Raw genomic sequence first — 27,244 nt, 5'->3', positions numbered from 1 at the left:
CCTTTCTTTCCTCTGCCCTCCTCCCCTGCTCTTACTTTCTCTCTAAAATTAAAAAAAAATGTATTTCCTAGCCCTGTCTCCTGAAAAGGCCTAGAAGCAATAACATTCCAGTAGCATTGGGCATAACTTGTACACAGATGCTGATTTCTAAATACTGTTCTCCACTGAAAGGAACCCAGGTTTTTTTGGGAAATGGCTGATTTTAAGTCTGGGATACAGGAAATACACAGTAAGTCGGAAACATCTCATGCACAAGAATGAAGAAGTGCTGGAAATTAATGGGGACATGTCAAAAAGATATAGGAATTACCTTAAAGTTTTCCCTGCTGCCCAAATTTGTGATAAATTAAACATCAAAAAGAATAACGATGATAATGTATTATATCATCTTGAGTCAGAAAAGAACCCATTAGTCCATAGTGACACTCAAAATAAAGGTGGCGATGGAGGTAAGCTTTCTTCTTCCAAAGACTGCTAGCTAATAAATGTAGAAAAAATATAGAATACGAAAAATCACCATTTGCAACCACTATTGAAATAATTCAGGCAAGGATCATCAAAGGATGCTAAAATTATTGGGTGAAAGAGTTTTGAGGATATTGGGGAATGGGTTATTCACATATTATCATGTATCACCCCACAGATTATTTATTAATTAGAATATAGTACACACACACACACACACACACACACACACACACACACAAAACAATGTATTGAGATTGTACCCTAATCTTTAAAACTTGCAGTAGCCCAGGAATGGGAGAAGTTCTTTTACAAGATCTTCAACAGTAATCTTCAGTGGAAGAGGAGAGTTCCTTCGCTTTTTTGTGTATTGTTTTGTAGTGCTCTTAACATCTAGATGCACAAAAGTATAATTCTTGAGGGAAACTGAGGCTACCAGAATGGAGATGTTTAGTTTGAGAAGCTAAGCCAAATATTTTATCTTGTAATGTAAAACTGGTATGTCTTGCCAAAGAGTGGTATTTTAGCAAAGCCAGACCATGCAGACTTGTGTCTAACACAGGAGAAAGGATTACTTTCCATATTTGGATTTAGACCATGCTCTGTTTGTTTTGCTGGAGGTGTGTATATGTGTTCTTTGTGGAGTAATGTGCAGAGAATTAGGAGCAGAACCTCTAAAACTGGAGGAGAGCTAAGCATACCTGATCTACCTTTGGAACTTTGGAAAAGTGACCTGGACTTGGTCCAATGTAGCACAGAGTGGACTGTGAATATGCCCACTGAGATTCTATAACCCAGAATATGCTGATGTTGGCTGCCATTATGTCATCATTATCCTGATGGGTGGGAGGGGGTGGAGCTTAGGATGACCATAGCCTTGCTTTGGTGGTGATTCTTTTGAAAGGAAACAATTCTACTGGCAATCATCCACGTGACTAGTAGTTGTAAATTATTGGGGTGCAAAATTTAGGGATGGAGGATGGACAGGAACTGGAGAGGAAGAACTTTTATCTCCTTTTCAGTCCTTGCTGGAAGTATGACGTGGACCGTGAGACATCAAGATAGATGGGAGCCAAACAGGGAGGTAGTCAAGGCAAGGTTCCATTGGTGGTGGCATCTTTGAGAGAAGCCACTTCTAAGAGCAGTAAGAAATGACCACATCTGCTAAGCTTCCCTGCCAACCTATGTCAGCTCTGGTGGGGGTTTAAGGGAAGGGCTTGTCCCAGCCAGGAGACAGTGGTAAGGAGCAAAATGCTGCCTCTCCCTTATAGGACAAAGGGTAATAAGGACGATGTCCCCAGTTAGCAAAGACACACAAATAATTTCCTAAGGGCATCAGTTCTATACAAATCAATTAATTAATGGAGTGTGTACCCATTACTCATTGGTTCTGTCTTTCCCTTATATAAATCCACAATCTCCTATCAATAATTCTGAAATCCCAGTGATTTTGAAAACAATATTTTTTCATAAGTTTACCACTTGCAGATGTCGGACTTCTTAGCCTCCATAATTGCATGAGCCTATTCCTTATGATAAATCGTTCATATATATATATATATATATATATATATATATATATATATATGGATATGTATGTGGATATATATATATATGGATATGTATGTGGATATATATATATATATGGATATATATGTGGATATATATATATATATATATGGATATATATATATGGATATGGATATATATATGGATATATATATAGATATGGATATATATATATAGATATAGATATAGATATAGATATAGATATGGAGAGAGAGAGAGGAAGGGAATAGGTAGGTATGTAGGTAAATAGATTTAGGGGATATACATTTATTGATTCCATTTCTCTGGAGATTCCAACTAATACACTAGATAATGAATACACTCCTTCCTTCATAAAATACTTGGTTAGGGAGAGCTTTAACTGTCATACATTTACAATAGCCTCATTCTTTTAACTGCTGGATGATATCCCTAGTTCTATGGTATATTTAACCATTTCCTTTGTAATAGATATGTAAGTTCTATATGGTTTCTATTTTCAGAATAATTGCATGTAACTTTTGGCAGAGAAGGTTGCTTCCATTATAGATTGAGAATTGCTGAGCCAGTCTAGCCATAGGGTGAAACACACAGGAGAGGAAAATGGAAGTATCTTCCACAGTGAGAATTTGTTCATTCTGTATCACAGACCTTAGGACAATAGCTTCCATTCTTAAAGCTTTGTGACTGTATTTTGCCAAATAAGGACATTGTTAAAAAGGCACAACAAAATAAAAAAAAACTTTCTACCTGTTATCATCATCATTTTAAAAAACAGCTGTTTTAACATAAAGACACAGAGGCAACCTTAGCTTAATGGATGGTCACATTGAATAAATTCAACTGTATTCAAAATTCACTTCACTGTCTTTATTCTGTCTTTGTAGTCAGCAGGTAAAAAGTTTCTCACTCACCTGTTTCCATTTCCATATGCATCAGAAACAACTGCTTTAATATTATTCTGACTTCTGGAATTAAAAAATTTGGAAGAAAAGTAAAGTGAGAGAGTTCCTGCCTTCTGCAAAAGGGAGAACTCACAACCTAAGAAAAGCTGGTTATGGATGTTTCCTCAAACTCTGATGTAGGAAGTGATTCTAGGATGAGTTGGAAAGAATTCAAACCTTGGCTTTTGAGATCTCCACCAAAAGGAGGCCTGGCATGGAAAGAAGAGCATGATCTGGGCAGGGGGTTTTCTGGAGAGATTGATACCCATTGGGAAGACGCTGTGGCCTGATGTGCTCCATGATGGTACCACAATTATACATGCCAGGACAAGTTCTTCAGAGAAGAACATCTGAATCTATTAAGTCATCTTTATGCTGCTTTCCTTAACACATTTATCTTCTCTATCATGAACAAATTGTGAGAAGAATATGAGATTCATGAGAAGTGAAAAAATTGGTGATTGTCTTTTAAGGTAAAATCACCACAGTCATAACAGATGTTCTATTTTCAAAGGCAAGGAGAAGAAGAGAGAGAAATGCTGGCCCAGCAGAAAAGTGAGTGTGAAAAATAAAAGGATGGAGAAGCATTTTCCATGATTAGAAAGGCCCCTGCAGCATTCTAAGCCAGGAGCATCAGTTCAGCCAGCACTATGGTCCTCCCCGCCATCATCACGCTTGAGGCAGCAGGATATAGAGTGAGACCCCAGCTGAAGACCTGTGACTTAGAGTCAATTCTGCCACTCTTCAGGGGAAAACCTTGCACCAGCCAAATGGTCTTGCTGATCCTTTGTTCACTTCTCTATAAATCGGGATAAGAAGATTGCCTTGTGTGACAAGAGAATAAGATTAAAGCCCTGTGAAAATTGGAAAGTGTTATACAAGCAAATAGTTTGTATTAGTTGTTTGTAATAGTTACAAAATCCAGAAAGGTGAGGGGGGAGTTGGGGTGGGCCAAAGCTAGCCCATATGGGGACTATGTGCAAATTAGAAAAAAAAAAGCCCCCTTTGGTGGACACAGCTCAGCCCCCCCCAGGACTCACAGCTAGGTTTAGTGGGACTTGGCTGGATTGTAGTACTACATTATCCTCTCAGGTGCATATGAACTATCTGCAAAACTCATGTGGCAGACCCAGTGGTCAGGGTCATTTGTTTGAGTCCTCGACTTCAAGGGGGTCCCAAATTCTGACTTCTATCCAGCAGAAATATGTGCAGAGAATTAGGATGAATCTGTACCACAATGATGATTCTAAGTGATATTTATCTAGCCAAGTCCAAATCCAGCGGGTGAGTGGTCTCAGTCCCGAGCTGCTTGGGCCTCCCTGAGACTTGTAAAGCCTAATTATTAATAACCTTAACAAAATCCAGTGATATTCAGCTTCAGTAAAGGTTTTTGGTTAAGTAGCTGCCTCAGCAATATTTAGATGTAGGACATTAATAATTGTATGTAGACGCATATCCAATATGTGGTGTTCACCCTTGGACAGCATCTCATTTTGCCCTGTTTGAAACCAGCCTCGATACTGGACTCAGTACTCTTTGTTCTTGGCTTGTTTTATCCTAGTCATTCTGTCCTTCTTTCCTTCTGTTAAATACACCCAAGTTCATCCTACCCCTGGACATTTGTGCCTGCTGTTCCCTTTGCCTAGATGCTGTTCTCCCAGATTTTTGCATGGCTCAGTGCCTTCAGCTCAAATGACTTCTCTCCTCAGAGAGGCATCTGAAATAATTATGTTGCTTCTAAGCTGCATTTTTTTTTAATTTAGCATTTTAACATCTCTGAACCTGAGATGCATTTAACAATTGCTAGTGTCTTATGACTGTGATTAGCCAGGCGGAAGGCACAGCTTAATTGTCACTGCTTGTTGTACAGATGCAAATTTGGATGTTAGTCTTGGTGGGCCTACCAGACATCTGCCCCTTCTTTACAATTTAGCCAAACAATCAGGGACACTAGATACTGGCACCTACATATCTAAGAGAGAAAACTCAAAGGATATTTTAAAGATCATGAAGATTTTCTTTTAAGACTTTATTTTTTAGAGCAGTTTTAGGTTAGCAGCAAAACAGAAAGGAAAGTACAGAGGGTTCCCACATACCCCCTGCCCCCACAGGTGCACAGCCTTCCCTGTTATCAGTATCCCTTACCATCATGGTACATTTGCAGGAAGGTTCTTTGGGTTTGAAAATGGTGAAGCAAATGCTAGCTTTCCTCACCAAAAATGAGAAAACACAATTCATTATCTGGAGAGATTCTCCTATGACGGAAGCCACACCTCAGGTCTAACCCTGTAACTGTATTTTATACAGTGTTAATTCATGTATGTATTTTAAACTTCAAATTTGTTTTAAAAAAATTATGTACCATAGATATTTATGAGAAATATCCATCTTTCCTAAGAAGACTTTATCAAGAGTATGACAGAAGAATTGAGATATTTATCTTCAAATTATTTGCTTTCCAAAGGCTGAGAAGATTTATTTTTCTGTTCATCTTAAAAATGAAAAAGTAGTAAAACAATAAATAAACTCAGTGACAGATGACAGTATATATTTTCTAGGATCTGAAATTTGTATTCTTTTGTGGATTCAAACTTTCTCACTATTTCAAAATTATTTCAAATAGCTGATATTTCTCAAGTGGAGCTCATAGCCAAGTTTTAAAAGTATTTGCTTCCACAATATGTATTTTACTTGGTCTATTTTGCTTACATTAAGTTAAGTAGCTAACCTCTCCATCTTCATTTAAACAAAATAGTTCAGAGGCTTATAGTACTATCACTTTCAGTTTACTGGAAAATCTAAATTTGCTTCTTAAAAAGTAGCAAAACAGTGCTCAGCAAGCATATCCTTTTTAAAACTCAGAATTCAGTTTGGGTTTTTGTTTTATGTTGTTTTTATTGCTCATAACCTCCCAGGGAGTAACTGTATAGACATACACTGTCTTTTTTTTTTTTTTTTAACATTTATTTATTTTTGAGAGAGAGAGGCAGAGAGAGAAGGGGGGACAGAGGATTCAAAGCGGGCTCTGTGCTAACTGCAGAGAGTCCTATGTGGGGCTCGAACTCCCAAACTGTGAGATCATGACCTGAGCCAAAGTGGGATGCTTCACCGACTGAGCCATCCAGACACCCCTGTACGTCTCACAGTCTTGATTTTGTTTCAGAAAGTATGTTGAAGTGGAGGAAAAAAGATCTCCTAGTTCTCATTCATTCTTCTAGTTTTTGAACCAGGTTTTCTTAGTCCTGACTTTTTATAGGTAGAGGTCATGTGTGAAATATACATGGCTAATGTTGATGAAAATAGAAACATGGATTTCATACCTGCTTTGTCTGTTTGGCCCCCTATTTTCCAGGAACTGACTCTTCTTTTCACTTGCCCTGCCCCTCTTCTGTCTTATCCTCAGGCTCAATCCATGCCAACATTTGATCACAGTGGAGACACTTCTATTCTACCAACTTGCCCCACCCCCCACCCCCCCCCCCCTTGGCCATAGTCTTGAATCAAAGCTGGGTCAATCAGAGTCTCTCTGATGGCCTTTGGAATGTAGACTAGAAATTCTAGGCTTATTTTGGGAACAGGGGAGTTGGAAACTCAGGTATCAACGGACACTTTCTGCCTTGTGAAGCAGGAAGTAGACTAAACCAGTGTGTAATAAGAGAGGAGGAAAAAAGGAGATGCAGAGATTGAAGCAGAGTTGAAAGCTAAGGGGTGGAGGTAGGGGTGGAGGAAGAAAGACTTTCTGGCTTGGCTGCTTCCTACTCTTGGACCATTTGAATCAGCTCTGCGTTTTTATGATAAATTATCTTGTTTAAATTTCAGCTAGAGGTGGTTTCTGTTACTTAGAAGTGTTAACCAGTACGGTGTTTCCACATGAAACTTTGGGGAATTTCTCTTATTTCTTAATTGTTTTTGTTAGACAACTGTTGTAATAACCACAAAAGGACTTTACTCAGAGAATTTTTCTCACTTTTTTTAAATATATTTATTTTTGAGAGAGAGAGAACAGAGGAGGGACAGAAAGAGAGGGAGACAGAGGATCTGAAGCAGGCTCTGTGCTGATAGCAGAGAGCCCAATGAGAGGCTCAAACTCACAAACTGTGAGATCATGACCTGAGTTGAAGTCGGACACTTAACTGGCTGAGCCACCCAGGCACCCCTTTCTTCCTTTTTTTTAATCTTAGATTTACATGTTTAGTATCTTAATCTTTCTTTCTTCTTTCCTTGATAGAATCAGTATTACATGTCTCTCTGTGAGGGGAGTGCAAAGGGTTTCAAGAAAATCTTCAAAGGCTAGGATGATATGGTCCATATACATTCTCGAAGTAAAGCTCTCTTCAGGGACAAAACTCTTCAAAGACGAGAAACATCTGGGGATAGAATCCAAATTTAGCAGGACACAGGCAGCAAAGGTCAAAGTAAAAGAACATTCAGCTTAATAGTGCGATGGAGGTAGAAAGGAACAATCAAATTTCAAAATGTAAGCCTGCCATATTCTTGCCAATTTTTCTTTAGAAAAAACATTGAAACAAGAGAACTCTAGAGTTATAATGTTCTAATATAGACTTATCATCAAGGTTTAGATAGAAAGTTAAACTCTAAAAAGTATTCCAAAACAACATTGTTTTTTAAAAGTTTAGGAAAACTACTTTGACATACAAATTAAGAAACAGAAAAGGGAGATAAAATTCTATGAAAATTCAGGAAATGGAGAATAATATTCCTATAGATGATGAAAACTTGCCCAAAGGACATTCTCATAAAGCAGATTAAAAACTATAATATCTCAAATCAAGCTAGAATACAAAGAAAATGATATAACAAATGAAAGAACAAATAAGTTTTATTTGACGTGATGGATCTCAGAAAAGAAAATCATTAAGAAATGAACAAAATGAAACGGCAGCCTACTTAATGGGAGGGCATATTTGCAAATTATCCAATAAGGGGTTAATATCCAAACTATACAAAAAACTTGCGGAACTTAACATTAAAAGAATCTGGTTAAAAAATGGGCAGAGGGCCTGAATAGACATTTTTCCAAAGAAGACATACAAATGGTAAACAGACACGACAAAGTGCTCAACATCACTAATCATCATGGAAATGCAAATTAAACCACAATGAGATATTACCTCAAACAGTCAGATGACTAATATCAAAAAGACAAGGACTAACAAGTGTTGGTAAGGATGTAGAGAAAAAAGAACCCTTGTGCACACTGTTGGTGGGAATGTAAATTGGTGCAGCCACTGTGGAAAAGAGTATGGATTTTCCTCAAAAAAATTAAAAAGAGAAGTACCACATAACCCAATTATTCCACAGCTTGGTATTTACCTAAAGAAAACAAAATACTAGTTCAAAAAAGTATATGCATTCATACGTTTATTGACACATCATTTACAATAGCCAGATACAAAAGATTTGGAAACAAGTATCCATCAATAGATGATTGGATAAGGATGTGGTATGTGTATACAATGGAATATTACTCAGCCATAAAAAAGAATAAAATCTTGCCATTTGCAACCATATGGAAGGACCTAGCACATATTATGCTGAGTAAAATAAGTCAGGCAGAGAAAGACAAATACCACATGATTTCACTTATATGTGGCATCTAAAAACAACAACAAAACCAACAAAACAAATGAACAAACAAAAAACCAAAACAAACAGACTCGAATACAGAGAAAAATTGGTAATAGCTGTAGGAGGCAGAGAGAGGGCAAAATAGGTGAAGTGTATTAAGAGGTACAAACTTCCAGTTATAAATAAACAAGGAATGAAAAGTATAGCATAGTATAGTATAGTATAGTCAATAATATTATAATAACTGTGTGGTGACAAATGGTTAATTACGGTTATTGTGGTGAGAATTACATAATATATATAATTGTCTAATAATTATGTTGTACACCTGAAACTAATACAACATTGGATATCAATTATACTTTAGTTAAATTTTAATCTAAGCTTTAAAAATTATGTGCTGAAAACAATATTACACAATGCCTAATATCAAAAAACTAGAGATTATCAAGATGTATTATTATTTACTATCAAATTAATGCATTTTTGTGTAGACCTTATTATACAGCTTCTTCTGTATCCTTTATTTAATATCCTCTAATTGGGATGCCTGGGTGGCTTAGTCGGTTAAGTGTCTGACTCTTGGTTTTGGCTCAGGTCTTGATCTCCTGGTTTCATGAGTTCGGTTCCTGCTTGGGGCTCTTTGCTGACAGCATGGAACCTGCTTGGGATTCTCTCTCTCTGTCTCTCTGTCTGCCCCTCCCCCACTTGCACTGTCTCTCTCTCAAAATAAATAAACTTCAAAATTATAATTAAAGGTATATCTTCTATTTAATTAAATAATATCTTGAGATTGTAAAGCAAATTGGGAACTGTTGCAAATGGTGCCTTTTTAAACCAATCTTTGTTAACCAAAGTTTTCTTAATACTTTGTAACTAAAACAAAATACAGAAATAAACTGGGTGATAAGGTTGATACACTGCTGCTGTTTGCCATAGCTCCCTGTTTAAAAATTTTATGTTTACTAATTTTATGTTCACCTTTGTTTTTATTGTCTGCATACTAGGTAAGTATCATAAATTTGAGTTTATAGAACAAACATTTATTACTTTCACGTGTTAAGATAGAAATGGAGAACTGAAACAAAATCAAAACTAGAAAAAGAATACAAAATAATGCCTCAATGGAAGATGAAGGGAAATTTTTAAAAATCACAAAGAGAGAGAGATGAAAAGGAGTCAAAAACCAATAAGACAGTGCACCTGGGTGGCTCAGTTGGTTAAGCGTCTGACTCTTGACTTCAGGTCATGATCTCATGGGTTCATGGGATTGAGCCCTCCTTTAGGCTCTGGGCTGGCAGTGCAGAGCCTGCTTGGGATTCTCTCTGTCCCTCTCTCTCTGCACCTTCCCCACTCGTGCATGCCAGCTCTCTCTCTCTTTCTCTTTCAAAATAAATAAACTTAAAAAATATAAACAGTGAGACAGGCAGAGAAGGTCAACGTAATTAGTAATATCTGAGGAAAATCTTGACAAAGAAAAAAACCGTGAAATCTGTAATTTGAGACACTGAAATGAGAATTAAAATGAAATATTGAGAGGGCACTCAGTTTATCTGATAAAGCTGACCAGAATGACCACCACTGAGATACAGTCTAGTGAAATTATTGGACTTTAGAGGGAAAGAAATAAAAATTCCTTTAGGTACTTAGAGAAATAGCCCAAGTCATTTATATAGGGAAGAAAGGAATATTGTCTTTACATTTTCAACATCAACACTTTATTCTTAAAGAAAAGTAAGTAATATATTTAAGATACTCAAAGCAGGAAAATATGAGGCAAGAATTTTATATCCATACACGCTGTCATCAGCATAAGAACTCAGGGAATAGTATTCTTGATGAGTCTACTGGAGAAGGGGATTAAAATAAGTAAAATACTTAAAGTGACATTGATAAAATGACTTGATAAGCATTTAACTTCTACGCGGAACTAAGACTAAGTGAGAGATGTAAGGCAGAGAATGTAGTATGTAATGGCTGAATGCTCTGACAATGGAGATATAGTACAATTGTAAAAAGAAGTGGCATGAGAATGTGGAGAGCATATGCGATTTTGTACCTCTCTCCAGTCATCACATTGATGGTATTGTCACTGGCTCCTACTGACTAGAGATGGAATAACTTGGGTATCACTAAGAACAATAAGAACAAAAACACACCAAATATATTTAAATCCATGATTTCACCCTGATCCAAAAAATTAATTGGTCATCACTGAAGGATGCTCGGAAATCAACTCTTTATTTTGAAAATTGATAAATAAGAGAAAACAACCAAGCATTTATCCTGCCTTTCCTGTATAAACTGTAACACTAGGTAATCAAATAGTAGATGATGTGAATTTTCTCTTTATGGAAGAAGTCCATCAGATAGCTGAAGAAGAAAGAATAGAATTTGAATATCAACATTTTTTTGGCCATCCATAATGAATTATTGAATCTAAGCATTGAGCATCAGTGGCTGGTACCATCACAAAAAGACAAACAGATATTTTGTGCCTGGAAAAAACGCAGCACCACCTATAAAGTAGTTTGTCCCCCTACCCCCAAATTAGTAACAGTAACCAAACTTGAATGTGACTCAGTCTGGAAATACAGGAAGGTCCTTCTATTGTGGCCTGCAATCCAAGTTATGACCACTCTATTTTGGAGCTTGAAAAGTCCAGATGCTTCTATGCCCCAGACTGAAGTTGTTTTAAATATTTGGTGGCTGCAGTAAAAGCAGAACACCTTACTGTGTTCTCCTAAGAATCTTCAACTAGAAAAAGGAGCAAACTCACTAGCAAAGAATAGATTTAAAAAGTTTTAACTTCCAAATGGTCTGGAGCTAGCTATGGATGGGCGGGGGTGGGGTGGGGTGTGGAGAATAGAGAGGATAGTAAGTAAATGATAACCACACACATAAAAAAATATGGAAGCACATTACCAACAAATTTCTAAATCAGAGCAATAGCCTATGAATTTCAGTCAACTATCCATGGCCCCAGATCTTCACTCGGCATGAATTCAGTTGCAAAATTTGTATAACTCCCCAAAAGGCAGCCTCCCAAATCATACCTTGAATGAAATCTTGGAAGAAAACAAACCAGGAAAATCCTCCTGACATAATTAATGAATTTTTTTTTCATTGAGGTATTTGATCTATCTTAAATTTATCTTGGTAAAAGGAATGAGGTTATCTCTACACCATTTATTGAACAGTTCTTTTCTCTACTAATGTCTAGAATGCTACCTTTATAATACTTTAAATTCTCATACATATTTGTATCTATTTCTGGATTCCATTCTGTTTCATTGATCTACTTATTTATGTAGCACTACCTAAATTTTAAAAATGGTACTAAGGAATGCTGTATTATTGCATGAATTATAAGGAACTACTGAAAACCTTAACCTCTGGAATGTCAGAAATCAGGAAGCTTCAAGAAATAGATATTTTTTAAAGCATTCTGCCATTAAGGTGACTTAGGTCTAACAATTCACGTTCTGAGTGAATTTTGTCCAAAATTTCAAATTCCTTGGAAGATTTAATTGGCTCAGTTTATGGGTATCAATCCCAGAATCGATTATCTATTCTTGGGGGCACACGTTTGTGTATTATAGATATGATTGATGAGTACTGAACCTTATGTATCAAGGGAAGTTTCCAAAGAAACATAAGGTATTGTAAGCTGAACAGTACTTTGAAAACTGTCTTCTGCACTATGCCCATCAACCCATTTCATACATCTGAAGCTCTCCTATCTCTGAATGATGCAGTTCGTCCACCCAAAATTGCAGCCACCCCTTCCCAATAGAAAATGATATAAATTTGTGTCCCTTTATTGATCTAGTGGTATTACCATAGGACCATATACCTGTAAGCCAAGGATTTCCTAGAGCATGCCTACTCTTCCAGTTCTGTCAGATACCCTTAGATACTCTACAGCCCATGAATTAGCTGGAAAACTTTAATCATCACTAACACATGCTAAATAATGGTGGTTTTTAAACTGGGGTGCAAGTACATTTAGAGATACATAAAACCTTCCTAGGGGTACTCACTCCAGCATGAAAAGTTCTGAGAGCATCAATGTCCGGAGACTCAGCTTCAATATGGAGTCTTTCTTGTAATTGGTTTGCCTAAGATGTGTTTGAGTTAGAGGACTCTTGCCTCTCCCGACTTTCCTGTCTCCTCCTTTACAGTAGACTTTCCTTACTTTACAACTATACCTTTCCCCCATCACAGATCTTATTACTATGTTGCATCTACCAGGTAGTAAAACCTCAGAAGGACCAAACTACAAGCTATGCTATTTTATATTTTATTTTATTTTTATTTTTATTTTTTAAATATAATATATTGTCAAGTTAGCTAACATACAGTGTATACAGTGTGCTCTTGGCTTTGGGAGTAGATTCCTAAGATTCATCGCTTCCGTACAACACCCAGTGCTCATCCCAAAAAGTGCCCTCCTCAATGCCCATCACCCATTTTCCCCTCTTCCCTGCCCTCCCCATCAACCCTCAGTTTGCTGTCTGTATTTAAGAGTCTCTTATGGGTTTGCCTCCCTCTCTGAAACTATTTTTCCCCCTTTCCTTCCCCCATTGTCTTCTGTTAAGTTTCTCAAATTCCACATGAGTGAAAACATATGATATCTGTCTTTCTCTAACTGACTTATTTCACTTATCATAATACTCTCCAGTTCCATCCATATTGTTGCAAATGGCAAGGTTTCATTCTTTCTCATTGCCAAGTAGTATTCCATTGAATATATAAACCACATCTTTATCCATTCATCAGTTGATGGACATTTGGGCTCTTTCCATAATTTGGCTATTGTCATTGGTGTTAGAGAAGCTTTCTTTAATCAAGGTACCTTTATAACCCACAGGAAAGCTTTGTTTCTTTTGCTATCTCATGTGTTTTTCAGTGGAGAGTGAAACATGACATCAGAAACAGAATATTAGAAACAGTATTAGTTGGGGCGCCTGGGTGGCTCAGTTAAGCGTCTGACTTCAGCTCAGGTCATGATCTCACGGTTCATGAGTTTGAGCCCCGTGTCAGGCTCTGTGCTGACAGCTTGGAGCCTGGAGCCTGCTTTGGATTCTGTATCTCCCTCTCTCTGTGCCCCTCTGCAGCTTTCTCTCTCTCTCTCTCAAAAGTAAAACATTAAAAAAATTTTTTTTTAGAAAAGGAGTATTAGAAACAGGAGAAATGGCAATTTTCATTCAATGACTTAGTCCCTTTTATCCCCTGACTCTTTTAAAAAGAATTATTTTTCTGTGAGAGTCCCTTGACCATTAGCAGGAAATTCGGGGGCTCTGGCACCTTATCTCTCCTGGGTGACAAACCCATGACAAGGTTCTTTTCCTTAACTTGTACACTCAAGATATGATAAGACCAATTCGAGAAATATCCATGTGCTTAGAAGCAAGCTCTCTGCATTTATACCACTCTTGGTAAGCTTGGTGGTTAATTTCATGCACTTGTGCCTTTGTGTATGTCTCAGTGGCATGTTTTTCAAATATTCAAGAAAAAGGAAGCAAAAAATTTCATTTTTACTTCTAAGAATTGGATCAATATTATATCTTCAAAGCAAAGGAACAGATATTGAGGATGAATAGGTGTTTTATTTTATGTTTCTTGGACGCCACAGAGCTCCTTAATAAACATTCAAAGTCAGTTTTTTGTCAGTGTCAGAATCACTGAAGGCATTCTGGGGTGTTATGGATGAAATCAGTGAGAAGACTTGGGGATTTGAGCCAGAAGAGTCTACATGGACTACGACAGCATGCAGAGTTGCATTAAGGAATAATGCTTCAATAAATATAGAAGTAGACATGAAGCATTCTACTGCAGTTCCTGAGTGCTGCTTTCTTGGAGCTGACCATATGGTAAAATCTCTGGGAATTAAGCTATGTGGAAACATACATTTGTGGAATCCAGAAAATTGTTACAAAATTTGAAAAATGTTTTAGAAATAGATTTTCCAGCTCATGGTGTCCTGGAAAAATCTGATATTTCTATGGATTGTGAGATCTATTATGCCTATCAACTGGATAGTGCCATTCCTAATCAAGTGTGTCATAATTCCCAACGTGGACAGCTTCAAATTTTCTTCTATGAGTGGTTAAGAGGACTACTGACTAGTAGACAGAGTTTTAACATCATTTTTGGTGAATGTCCATATTGTGGTGAGCCAATAACCTTGGAAATGTCTGGGAGGAAACCCTGAAATATGAATGTAACATTTCTGTGAAGAACTAGAAACTTTAGAAATTACCGAAAAGATTTTAGTTGATATCTTCAGAGAAAATATAAAACAAAACATACTAATGTCAAGAGAAAAAGAATGGTGAACCCATAATAATACACATCTGCCTTTGTCTCCTCACTAAGAGTAAACTGGGAAATTGTAAGACAAAATCCTGTAGAACATTCTAAGTCTGTGACCTCTATACCAGTTATAGAAGTTGTATGTGTGTCAAGATGGAGATTTTAAATTATTGAGTATCTAGACTGGTAAAATTTTGATGGGGTTCATAAAATGAATTGGGGATGAGTATGTATTTTATCTTTTGTTAAACACTTATTCAGACTGGTAAAAGAATCATTTTCATTAACATTTAACAATAGTATTGTTTACTCTATATCTGTATTTATTTTTCCTTAAAGTGAAGTCTGCTGGCTGTCACTCATTAACTACTTCTCCGCTCATTTGTTTATTCCTAAAAGGTACTAATTAGATATATATTAACTAACAGGAATGTGTTATGAATTTTTAGGAGTAATGCATTTAACAGCATTCGCTGAAATTGCTTTCTTTAGATCTGCTTTGCTAGTAACCCAACATTTTTCTTTTACTTGGTTGTTAATTTGCACAAAATAGATTAAATTTGTTAATGTTTACAAAATAGATTAAAATGTACTCTTAGAAACTGCATTTATGATAAGTGTTATCCAAATGGAGTCAGGATGTAATGCCCCAAGTTAAATATTGTATTCAACCAAGATTAGTTCCTTGTTTTGCAAATGATGATTTGCTGTTCTAATTCTGTCAAATGTATGCTTACCAACTGTCATTTTCAGACATTAAATGCAGTTGCATGTGGGGTGCCTGGATAGCTCAGTCTGTAGAATATGTGACTCTTGATCTTGGGGTCGGGAGTTCGAGCCCCACTTTGGGAGTGGAGATTGCTTAGGAAAAAAAAGGGAAATGAAACTATGTATGTATATAAAGAGAAATCTAGGTGTATTCTAGTATCCATGCATATAATGTCATATCAGTATCCATTTCTTCGTATATCTGTTACCTTTTTAAGGCACTTTCAGACTATCAAATATTGAAGTTTTGTATTAATATAGTTTTTAGTTAATAGTAAAAAACCATAATGTGAAATTTCCACTTTTATGGGGAACCATTCTGTCCAATTAGAGCTTGAAAACTAAGGTATTTCTAAAAAAAAAAAAAAAAACAGGAATACTTAATAGTCGTTTAGTAAGTATGGGTTAAGGTTTTAAGCGTAGTTTCCAGAAATGAGAAAGTAAGTAACTTTAATGATTGGGTTTAAAAAGTCCTTTGCAACTCAAGTGGTCTGTAATTCTTTACTTGCAGTAATGTTGAAGGAGGACCTAATTGTCAGTGTTGTCAGCTATTGGATTCTTAAAATTATTTTTCATGATAGATACCATGTGATTTTTAAAAAATAACTCAGGAGGGGGCACCTGGGTAACTCAGTTGGTTAAGCATTAGACACTTGATTTCAGCTCGGATCATGAGATCGAGCCCCACATCCTGCTCTGCACTGACCGTGCAGAGCCTGCTTGAGATTCTCTCTCCTTTTCTCTCTGCCCCTCTTCTACTTGTGCTTGTGCTCGCTCTCTCTCTCTCTCTCTCTCTGTCTCTCAAAATGAATAAACATTAAAACAATTAAAATTTAAAAAAATAAAAACTCAGGAGGAATTCAAAGAATGAAATGATAGCACTAGAACAAAACTCACTCTATTCCTGTCTACTCATTAATAGGAATAGCACTTCTCAGAAATAAAATCTATAGAGATTTAAAAATTTGAATATAATTGATGCTGTGCCCTTTCTCCTTCTACTAACGAGTATTTTTCATCTATAAATCCATTGCTATATAGTTTAAAATTCTCTAATTCAATAAGAGATGAATGTCTAATAAATCTTTTATTTTTATATTTATTATTTTTCATCAAAATATTTTTGTATGTTGTTTTGGTCATTGTGTTTATTTAACAATTGTAAGGTTGAGTCATTCTAGGAGACATTTTTTTAACCTTAGAGTCTTGTATTACAGAGAATCTAAAAACATTAATTTCAATATATATATGTGGTTTCATGACACAGAGTAGGAAAATGATGGTCAATATATGACACTCAAGCATAAACATATAATACGTGAGGATAAAATTTTGTGAAGGAAGTTGAATGCAAATATGAATTCAAGGAGAAAAATAATGATCTAAAACTTTTGACTTTTATTTTTTTAATTACTTTTTAGTTTTATAATTCATTTAATGGCAACCGGTAATCATCAAATTAGCAGTGGTTATCTTCAAAAGTTATTACTCTTGCTTTGCTTTCATTTTCAAGGATGATCAAATACCTAGAGTCAGAGACATCTCCTACATAAGTTTTATTTTATGAGTCAGACTTGGTTTATCACCAGCATTGATAAAACCAGACTTAGGGAAATAACTAGGTCTGGGGACACATGCACGGTCTTAATATAGCAGATGTTTAGCCTGCAAGAATTATTGCAAAATCAGAAGAGCGAAAATATTTGCAGAAACTTTTGACTTTTGAAAAAGAGCTTGTTCAAAACTGATGGCTACCAGATGGGCAGTGGGGGTGGGGTTGGGTAGAATAGGTGAAGGAGAGTAAGAGTGCACTTACCGTGATGAGCACTGAATAATGTATAGAATTGTTGAATCACTATATTGTACACCTGAAACTTACTATAATACTGTATGTTAACTACACTGGAATTAAAAAATAGAGAGAGGTTGTTCATATATTTTTAAATGGATGTTAGTAGCTTTCAAATTACTATACTGTTGAGTTTGTAGTGAATTTACTTAAAAGAATGATGTATTTTATTTAAAAATGTCAATATATATAATTGCCACAAATTTTAACCCCTTAAGCTCATGCTGAAAAATTTTAGGTTACCTAAAATTGTACAACAATGTTTTTAAAAAATTCTTTTGAAGAATTCTCGCAAAGAGGTTTGAAGGCTATAAGCAACTTAGTTGCTATAAGCAACTTAGGGGAAAAGCAACTAACTTTTCCCTTAGGGGAAAAGGAAGAGGAAAGAGGTTAGGGATCTTGTTTAAATTATGCTAATTCTTAAGAAAATAAGGGGAAGGGGCAAATATTTAATCTTCTGGTACTACTTTTGCATGCCAGGCAGAAGTCTGAAGTCGGAAGAAGGAGAAGTGAAAACTATTACCTTCCCTTTAGAGGCATGACCCAGAAGTTGAATCTATCACTTCCTCTATCCATTAAATCTTAGTTCAGAACCATAGACAGTTGCAAGGAAAACTGGGAGATGTAAATATTATTCTGATGGCCAGTTGCCCAGTCAAGGAAATATAGTACAGGTCTTGTTCTCATTTTCACAAATGGTTATGCAGCCTTAGTTTGGTGTTAATGATTTCCCTTCTTTACCATTCTACTGTTCTGTTCTTTTTTTCTTTTTCTTTTTTTTTTCTTTTGTTTTCTTTTTCTTTTTTCTTTTTGGTGAGAGAGAGAATCTCAAGCAGGTTCCACACTCAGTGCAGAGCCTGACACAGGATTCAATCCCACAATCCTGGGATCATGACCTGAGCTGAAACCAAGAGTTGGATCCTCAACCAACTGAGCCACCCAGGTACCCCTCTACAGTTCTGTTCTTTAAGGCCAGAGTACGTGATAAGAACAGCAGGAGCATTATATTACTCCTTTACATTTTTTTGTCATTAAATACATTTTTGTGTAGGGGTGCCTGGGTGGCTCAGTCGGTTAAGCATCTGACTTCGGCTCAGGTCATGATCTCACAGCTCGTGACTTCGAGCCCCGCGTTGGGCTCTGTGGTGACAGCTCAGAGCCTGCACCCTGCTTCAGATTCTGTGTCTCCCTCTCTCTTTGCCCCTCCCCTGCTCATGCTCTGTCTCTCTCTCTTTCAAAAATAAATACACATTAAAATAAATAAATAAAGCAAATTTTTGTTTAGAGGCAATATTGACTAAGAAAGCATATTGGTATAGGATGTTCAGTAAGTAAACAGATGTTAGTCCTGGCAGAAGGATGATGGATAGGGGAAGCCTATTCAAATGCAAATTTAAGCATTTATTCTTGGTATGGTCTACATGATGAAAGGGGTCAAATAAAATCAGCCTGGCAACAGGTAGCTAGCTGTCAGGACCCTAGAGGAATGGTACCATCCTAGTGCCAGGATTTGCTACCCTGCTAGAAAATTAGGTACTCAACATTGGCAGGGCTGGCCTCTGTAAGGGAAGATTCCTTATTGAGCTCATGCATATGCCATCCCTGCAAAACCTATTGGTACTTCGCCTATTAGATAATTGAAGACACACCTAGCAAGTGAGGGAGAAGGATGACTGACATCCATAGAAACAGTACTCCTGTGCACATGGTTATTAAGAGCCTTTTCCTGTCCCCGTGGGCTTCTGTGATAAGTTAAATGGGATATGTATTAGTGAGTCTGTTGGCTTTGTAGTAAGTTCCAAATTCACAGTGGCTTAAGTAAGATAGAAGTTTTAGTCTCCCATAATATTTTAAACATAAACAGTCTGGGGTTGATATGATATTGGGGGTCCGGGTTTATTCTAATTGCTCTGTCATCTCTAGAATATTGCTTGCATGCTTATTAGTGTTTTATACTCATCACTACATTCACATGTCAGGCAGAAGCCTGAAGAAGGGAGAGTGAAAACTGACTCCCTTCCCTTTAAAGGCGAGATCCAGAAGTTGAGTCCATCACTTCCTTCTGTCCACTAAATGTTAGTTCATAGCCACAGATAGCTACATGGCAGGCTGGAAAATTCAGTACCTCAGTTATTTCAAGGGCTTACTCATCACATGCAGTCAGGGCTAGTCTGCTGGCCAGCATAGACATAGAAAATTTGCCTTCCTGCAGAAAGTGAGGTTGTACAGTGCTGCTTTGGGCCAAACTACCAGTTTATAGGAAATATGAAAGACAGAAGAACAAATCAAATGATGCCACAAGGAAACAACCAGCCAAATTCTAAATCTGGGCCATTCTATAAGATAAATGACCCAGTTTTATCAATTAAATGATATTTTAAAAGGATTTTAAGAGACATAACAATCAAATGTGGTTAGTAATTTTGAATCTTAATTGGAACAAACTAACTATAAAAAATACAATTTTGAGATAAGAAAATATGAATATATACTGTATATTAAATATTATTAAGGAATTATTGCTTATTTTTAAAGATATAATAATGGCATAGTGGTTATGTTAAAAAAATCTTTTTCAGTTACAAAGGCATACTAAAATGTCTGGGATTTGCTTTAAAAATATTTAAGCAAAAAGCAAACCATGGAGAGGGATAGGTGAAATGAAATTGGGAACATTTTAATAATTGCTAGTTATGTACCAGGTACATGAGAATTAATTATGATATTAAAATAAATAATAAAAATTTAAAAAAGAAATAAATATGGCAGCTGGTAATACATCCAAGCTAACTATTGCTACACAGCCTTGAGTTGCCATATCTCTGCATTTTTCAAAGAATCAAAACTGCAGATTTAAAAAAATAAAATCTCTTGATTTCATAAAACAACAACAATGTGGCCAAATACAATAAATAGATCAGTGGGCTTGAATTTGTCCTTAGCCATCTGGTTCTTCTCTAGGAAAAGTTTGTTTTGTTAATAAGTTGTTTCCCCCCAAATTTACAGTGTATTCAACTTCTTTAATAACTGGAAACTGGTAGTTAAGGTAAGTGTCTGGGGACTCAGAGACGAGTGACAGATTGTAACAAACTGAATGGAGCTCTGAGTTTTGTCAGTGAAGGGCATGTAGCCAAAGGCTTAGGTCACAACATAAGTGTATGCAGAGAGGAACAGGTGGAGACACAGTATTAGTCCTGCCATGGTGCTATGGGCTGAACTGTGTTCCCCCCACCCACAAGTTCATATGTTGAAGTCCTAACCCCTAGTATTTCAGAATGTGACTATATTTGGAGATGGGGACTTTAAAGCGGTAATTAAGTTGAAATGGAGTCATTAGGATGGGCTGTAATCTAATATGACTGATGCCCTTATCAGAGTAGATTAGGAAGAGAGCCAGGGAAGATGGCAGAGTAGGAGGCCTCCGAATTCACATCCTCCCACAGACACACTGAGGCAACAGCTACGTGTAATGCAACTCACTCTAAAAATGACCTGAAAACTGGTAGAACAGACTATCCACAGCTAAAGACTTAAAAGGAAGACTACATCAAAAAGGGTAGGAGAGGCAGAGATTCTGTTGCCAACCAAACCCCTGGTGTGTCAACCCACAAGTAGGAGGGACATCAGAGGCACAGAGGAGCAAAGGGGTCAAGTACCACACTGGGCACCTCCAGCCTTGGGGACCTGCACAAGGAAGATGAGCTATGATAATGTCTGTCTTTGAAAATCAGCAGGGCTTAACTCCAGGAGTTTGGAAAGTAGCTGGGCTTAACTCTGGGAGAAGTAGATGGCTATAACTCTGCTCTTAAAGAGCCAGTGCAGTGTATCACTTGTTCCAAGATCTGGCACAGAAGTAGCAATTTGAAAAGCACCTGGGTTATATGTGAAAGATTTGTTGAATAATTTAGGACATGTGCCAGAGGGACAGGGATCTGCAGGAGCTTTCTCTTGGAATGGAAGGGCTAGTGGGCACCATTTTTCTTGTCTTCCTTCAGCCTTTCTAGTCAAACACCTGTGGGAGGCAGTTCTGACATCCTCCATTTACCTTGTCAACACCACTTGCCCCACCCCAGCTTTCCCTTTTAGACCTACCACACCCAACCTGCCTGCTATGGCAGGTGTCCAAAGTGCCTTCTACATTGCCATACCTAGTAAGCATACTCATTTGGGACTAATGACTTCCCAGAGTGACTACCACCTGCCACACCCAGTGGGGAGTTGGAGCTGATATTGGCACCTGTCCAGAGTGACTCCTGACCCATGGAGAGGGGTACCTAGCCCCACCAACCAGCACTCCTGCAGTAGCCACAGCCTGGCCTCTCAGCTGGCAATGCAGGGATTGGGGCAAGACATGGCAGCCAGTGTGCCCACATCAATCTTGACCAGTCATTGCTGACAGCCAAGCTGGGGGCAGTTCAACCTACCAGTGTGTCCATAGCAGTTTCAGCCCACCCACAACAAGAGGGCTCACACAGCCCGCATAGAGGACCCCCTGGAGCACCAGGTTCTGTGACCAAGAGGAAATGCACTACTGGCCACGACAGGACTTCTATACAGGCCACTACTTTCAAGACCAGGAGATATAGGTGACTTAACTAATATGCAAAAACAGAGAGGCAAAATGAGGAGATAGTGGAATATGTTCCAAAATAGAAGAACAAGATGAACCCCCAGAAAAAGAGCTAAATGGAGATGGAGAAATGCAATCTACCTGATTAAGAGTTCAAAGTAATGGTCATAAAGATACTCAACAGATGAGAGAAGAGTGAATGAAATCAGTGAGAACTTCAACAAAGAGATTTAAAAAAATTTAAAAAAGAACCTATCAGAGCTGAAGAAAATAATAACTGAGCTGAAAAACACACTAGAGCGAATAATAGATTTGAGGATGCAGAAGAATAGTTCAGCACTAAGGAAGATAGGGAAGTTGAAAGCAACCACTCTGAACATCAAAAAGAAAAAAAGAAGTAAAAAGTGAGGATAAGTTAGGATGAAACAACATCAAGTATACTACCATGTGCATTATAGGGGCCCTAGAAGGAGAAGAGAGAGAGAAAAGGGCAGAAAACTTGTTTTAAGAAGTAATAGCTGAAGGGGCACCTGGGTGGCTCAGTGGGTTAAGTGTCTGACTTCGGCTCAGGTCATGATCTCGTGATTTGGGGGTTCGAGCTCCACGATGGACTCTGTGCTGACAGCTCAGAGCTTGGAGCCTGCTTCAGATTCTGTGTCTCCTCCTCTCTCTGCCCCTCCCATGCTCATGCTCTGTTTCTCTCTGTCTCTCAATAATAAATAAAGGTTAAAAAAATTAAAAAAAAAAAAGTCATAGCTGAAAACTTCCTAACCTGGGGAAGGATACAGACATCCAGGTTGTAAAGGGGTAGTAGATCAATCACTTATAATGCTAGTATGAAGGTTAAAAGACACAAGTAGTAAAATCAATTATATCTACCAAAATTACTCGAGATACACAAAATAAAGATGTAAAATGTGGCATCAAATACATAAAATGTGGAGGGGGAATAAAAATGTAGTGCTCTTAGAATGTGTTCGAACTTAAGCAACTATCAACTTAATATAGACTGCTATATACATAGGATGTTATATATGAACCTCTTGGTAAATAAAATCCAAAAACCTATAATACATGCACATACACACAACAAGAGAAAGGAATCCCAGCATAACATTAAAGAAAGTCATCAAACCTCAAGGGCAGAGAGTTAGAGAAGAAGAAAGGAACAGAGAACTACAAAAACAACCAGAAAACAATTAACAAAATGGCAACAAGTTCATACCTATTATTAATAACCTTGAATATAAATGGACTAAATGTTCCTATCCAAAGAAATAGGGTGAGTTTAGTTGGTTAAAATACAAGACCTATCTATACACTGCTTACAAGAGGCTCACTTTAGACCTAGAGACACATACAGACTGAAAGTGAAAGGTATGGGAAAAGATATTCCATGCAAATGGAAGCAAAAAAAAAAAAAAAAAAGCAAAAACAAAAACTGGGATAGCAATACTTATATCAGCCAAAATAGACGAAACAAAGACTGTAACAAGAGACAAAGGACATTACATAATGATAAAGGGAATGATCTAACAAGAGGTTATAACAATTGTAAATATCTATGCACCCAACATAGAATCACCAAAATATATAAAGCAAATATTAACGGACATAAAGGGAGAAATGATAATAATACAATAATAGTAGGGGACTTTAACACCTTACTTGCATCAGTGGATAGATCATCTAGACAAAGAAATCAATAAGGAAAGAGTGGCTTTGAATAACATATTAGACCAGATGAAGTCAATAAATAATACTGAACATTCCAACCAAACAGCAGAATACATATTCTTTTCAAGGCACATGAAACATTTCCAGGCTAGATCACATATTAGGCTATGAAACAAGTCTCAATAAATTGAAGAAGGTTGAAATCATATCAAGCAGCTTTTCCAACCACAACAGCTTGAAACCAGAAATCAATTACAAGAAGAAAAAAAAAAAAACTAGAAGGAATACAAATGCATGGAGTCTAAACAGCATACTACCCAACAACCAAAGGGCCAAAAAGAAACCAAAGACATAAAAAAAAAATACTTGGAGATAAATGAAAATGGAAACAACAGGTCACTATCTTTGGGACTCAGTGAAAGCAATTTTAAGAGAGAAGTTTATAGTAATTCAGACCTACCTCAAGAAACAAACAAACAAGCAAATCTCAAATAAGCAATCTAACCTTACACATAAAGGATCTGGAAAAAGAAATCACAACAAAGCCCAAAGTTGGTAGAAGGAAGGAAACAACAAAGATCAAAATGGGAATAAATAAAATAGAGACAAAACAACAATAGAAAAGATCAATGAAACTAAGAGCTTGTTCTTTGAAAAGATAAATGAATAGATAATACTTTAGCCAGACTTATCAAGAAGAAAAAAGCAAGGACTCAAATAAATAAAATAAAAAATGAAAGAAGTTATAAGTGCCACCACAGCAATACAAAGAAGGGATTATTAGACTACTATGAAAAATTATATGCCAACAAATTGGACAAACTAGAAAAAATTGATAAATTCTTGGAAACATACAATCTTCTGAGACTGAATCCAGAAGTAATAGATAATCTGAACTGACTAATAGGAATGAAATTGAATCAGTAAAACAAACAAATAAACAAATAAAACAAAACTCCCAACAAAAAATCTAGGACCATATGGCTTCACAAGTGAATTCTACCAAACATTTAAACAAATGTTTTTAATGTTTATTTTTGAGAGAGAGAGACAGAGCACAAGTGGGGGAGGGACAGAGAGAAAGAGAGAGACAGACAGAATCCAAAGCAGACTCCAGGCCTTGAGCTGCCAGTCCAGAGCCTGACGTGGAGCTCAAACTTGTGAACTGTGAGATCATGACCTGAGCCAAAGTCAGATGCTTAACTGACTGAGCCACCCAGCGCCCTCTACCAAACATTTAAAGAAGAGTTAATATCTATCCTTCTCAAACTATTCCAAAAAAAGTAGAAAAGGAAGGAATGCTTATAAATTCATTCTATAAGCCCACCATTACCCTGATACCAAAACCAGACAAAGACACTACCAAAAAAAAAAAAAAAAAATATATATATATATATAAACATATATATATATATATAAAATATGTGTGTATATATATATATATATACATATATATCCATCCATCCTTGATGGACAGAGATGCAAAAATCTTCAACAAAATATTGGTAACTGAATTCAACGATACATTAAGAGGATCATTCACCACAATCAAGTGGGATTTATTCCAAGGATGCAAGGATGATTCAGTATCCACAAATCATGTGATACACCACATTAGCAAAATGAAGGATAAAAAAGCCATACAGTCTTAATAGATGCAGAAAAACCATTTAATAAAATTCAATATTATTCATGGTAAAAAGCTCTCCACAAAGTAGGTATACATACCTTAATATAATAAAAGCCATATATGACATACCCACAGCTAACATCATACTTAATGGTGAAAATCTGAAAGCTTTTCCTCTAAGATCAAGAGAAGGATGTCCACTCTCACCACTTTCATTCAACATAGTACTGCAAGTCCTAGCTACAGCAATCAAACAATAAAAAGAATTAAATCATCCAAATGGTAAGGAAGAAGTAAAACTGTCACTATTAGCAGATGATATGAAACCCAAAGTCTCCACCAAAAATAATATTAGAATAGTAAATGAATTCAGTAAAGTTGTAGGATACAAAATTAATATACAGAAATCTGTTGCATTTCTATGCACTAATTACAAAGTAGCAGAGAGAGAAATTAAGAAACTAATCTAATTTACAATTGTATCAAAAAGAATAAATACCTAGTAATAAATTTAACCAAGAAAGTGAAAGACCTGTATTCTGAAAAGTGTAAGACAGGGATGAAAAAAATTGAATATGATACAAGTAAATGGAAATATATGTATCATCTTAGAAGAATTAATATTGTTAAAATGTCCATAGTACCCAAAGCAATCTACAAATTCTATAATATTCTATTCTATTCTATTCTATTTCTAGAAAGAGTGCAAGCAGGGGAGAGGTGCAGAGAGAGAAAAAGAGAATCCTAAGCAGACTCCATGCTCAGCATGGAGCCCAACATGGGGCTAAGTACCATGACTCTGGGATCATGACCTGAACTGAAATTAAGAGTTGGATGCTCAACCAACTGAGCCACCCATATGCCCCAGCAATCTACAAATTCAGTGCAATCCCTATCAAAATACCAACAGCATTTTATACAGAACTAGAACAAATAGTCCTAAAAATTTGTATGTAACCACAAAAGACCCCAAATAGCCAAAACAATCTTAAGAAGAAGAAAGCTGGAAGTATCACAATTCCAGATTTCAAAGTATACTGCAAATATATAGTAATCAAAACAGTATGGTACTGGCACAAAAATAGACACATGGATCAATGGAACAGAATAGAGAGCCCAGAAATAAATCCATGTTTATAGCATCAATTAATCTATAACAAAGGAGCAAGAATATACAATGAGAAAATGATAATCTTTCCAAAAAATGGTGTTGGGAAAACTGGACAGCTGCATGCAATATGAAACTGGACCATTTTCTTACACCATACACAAAAATAAACTCAAGTGAATTAAAGACCTAAATGTAAGACCTGAAATTATAATACTCCTAAATGAGAACATAGAGAGTAAACACTTGGACATTGGTGTTCACAGTATTTTTCTTGACATGTCTTCTCAGGCAAGGGAAACAAAAGCAAAAATAAACATTGTGATTACATCAAACTCAAGAGCTTTTGCACAATCAAGGAAAGCATCAAGAAAAGGAAAAGGCTACCTACTGAATGAGAGAAGAATTCTGATAAGGGGTTAATATCTAAAATATATAAAGAAATCATAAAATTCAACACACACAAAAACCTGCCACAAATAATCCAATTAGAAAATGGGCAGAAGACCTGAACAGATTTTTTTTCTAAAAACATACAGATGGCAAACATACATGAAAAGATGTTCAACATCACTTATCATCAGGAAAATGCAAATCAAAACCACAGTGAGATACTACCTTACACCTGTCAGAGCGACTAGTATCAAAACGACAAGAAATAACAAGTGTTGATGAGACTGGAGAAAAAGGAACTGTCTTGCACTGTTGGTGTGATGCAAATTGGTGCAGCCACTGTGGAAAATATGGAGTTTCCTCAAAAAAATTAAACAGAAGTACC

At 36.5% G+C, this 27,244-nt stretch overlaps 1 non-coding gene and 2 pseudogenes across 2 annotated transcripts in view; 2 read left to right on the top strand and 1 right to left on the bottom strand.

Annotated features, from left to right (window-relative positions):
* The window catches only part of LOC144612764 (small ribosomal subunit protein uS2-like), a 95,297-nt pseudogene that overhangs the window by 6,778 nt on the left and 61,275 nt on the right, over positions 1-27,244 (top strand). The window lies entirely within an intron of this gene.
* Positions 248-14,779, top strand: LOC132684104 (E3 ubiquitin-protein ligase FANCL pseudogene; annotated as a pseudogene).
* LOC132684473 (small nucleolar RNA SNORA72) lies at positions 17,210-17,341 on the bottom strand. Its single transcript, XR_009612684.1, has one exon. It is a non-coding gene; the product is annotated as a small nucleolar RNA SNORA72 (small nucleolar RNA).

Source organism: Panthera onca, chromosome C2 (assembly GCF_046562875.1).
Source record: "Panthera onca isolate mPanOnc1 chromosome C2, mPanOnc1 haplotype 2, whole genome shotgun sequence".
NCBI lineage: Eukaryota > Metazoa > Chordata > Mammalia > Carnivora > Felidae > Panthera > Panthera onca.
The sequence above is the reverse complement of the archived record's forward strand: the minus strand, read 5'-3'. Positions and strand labels throughout refer to the sequence as shown.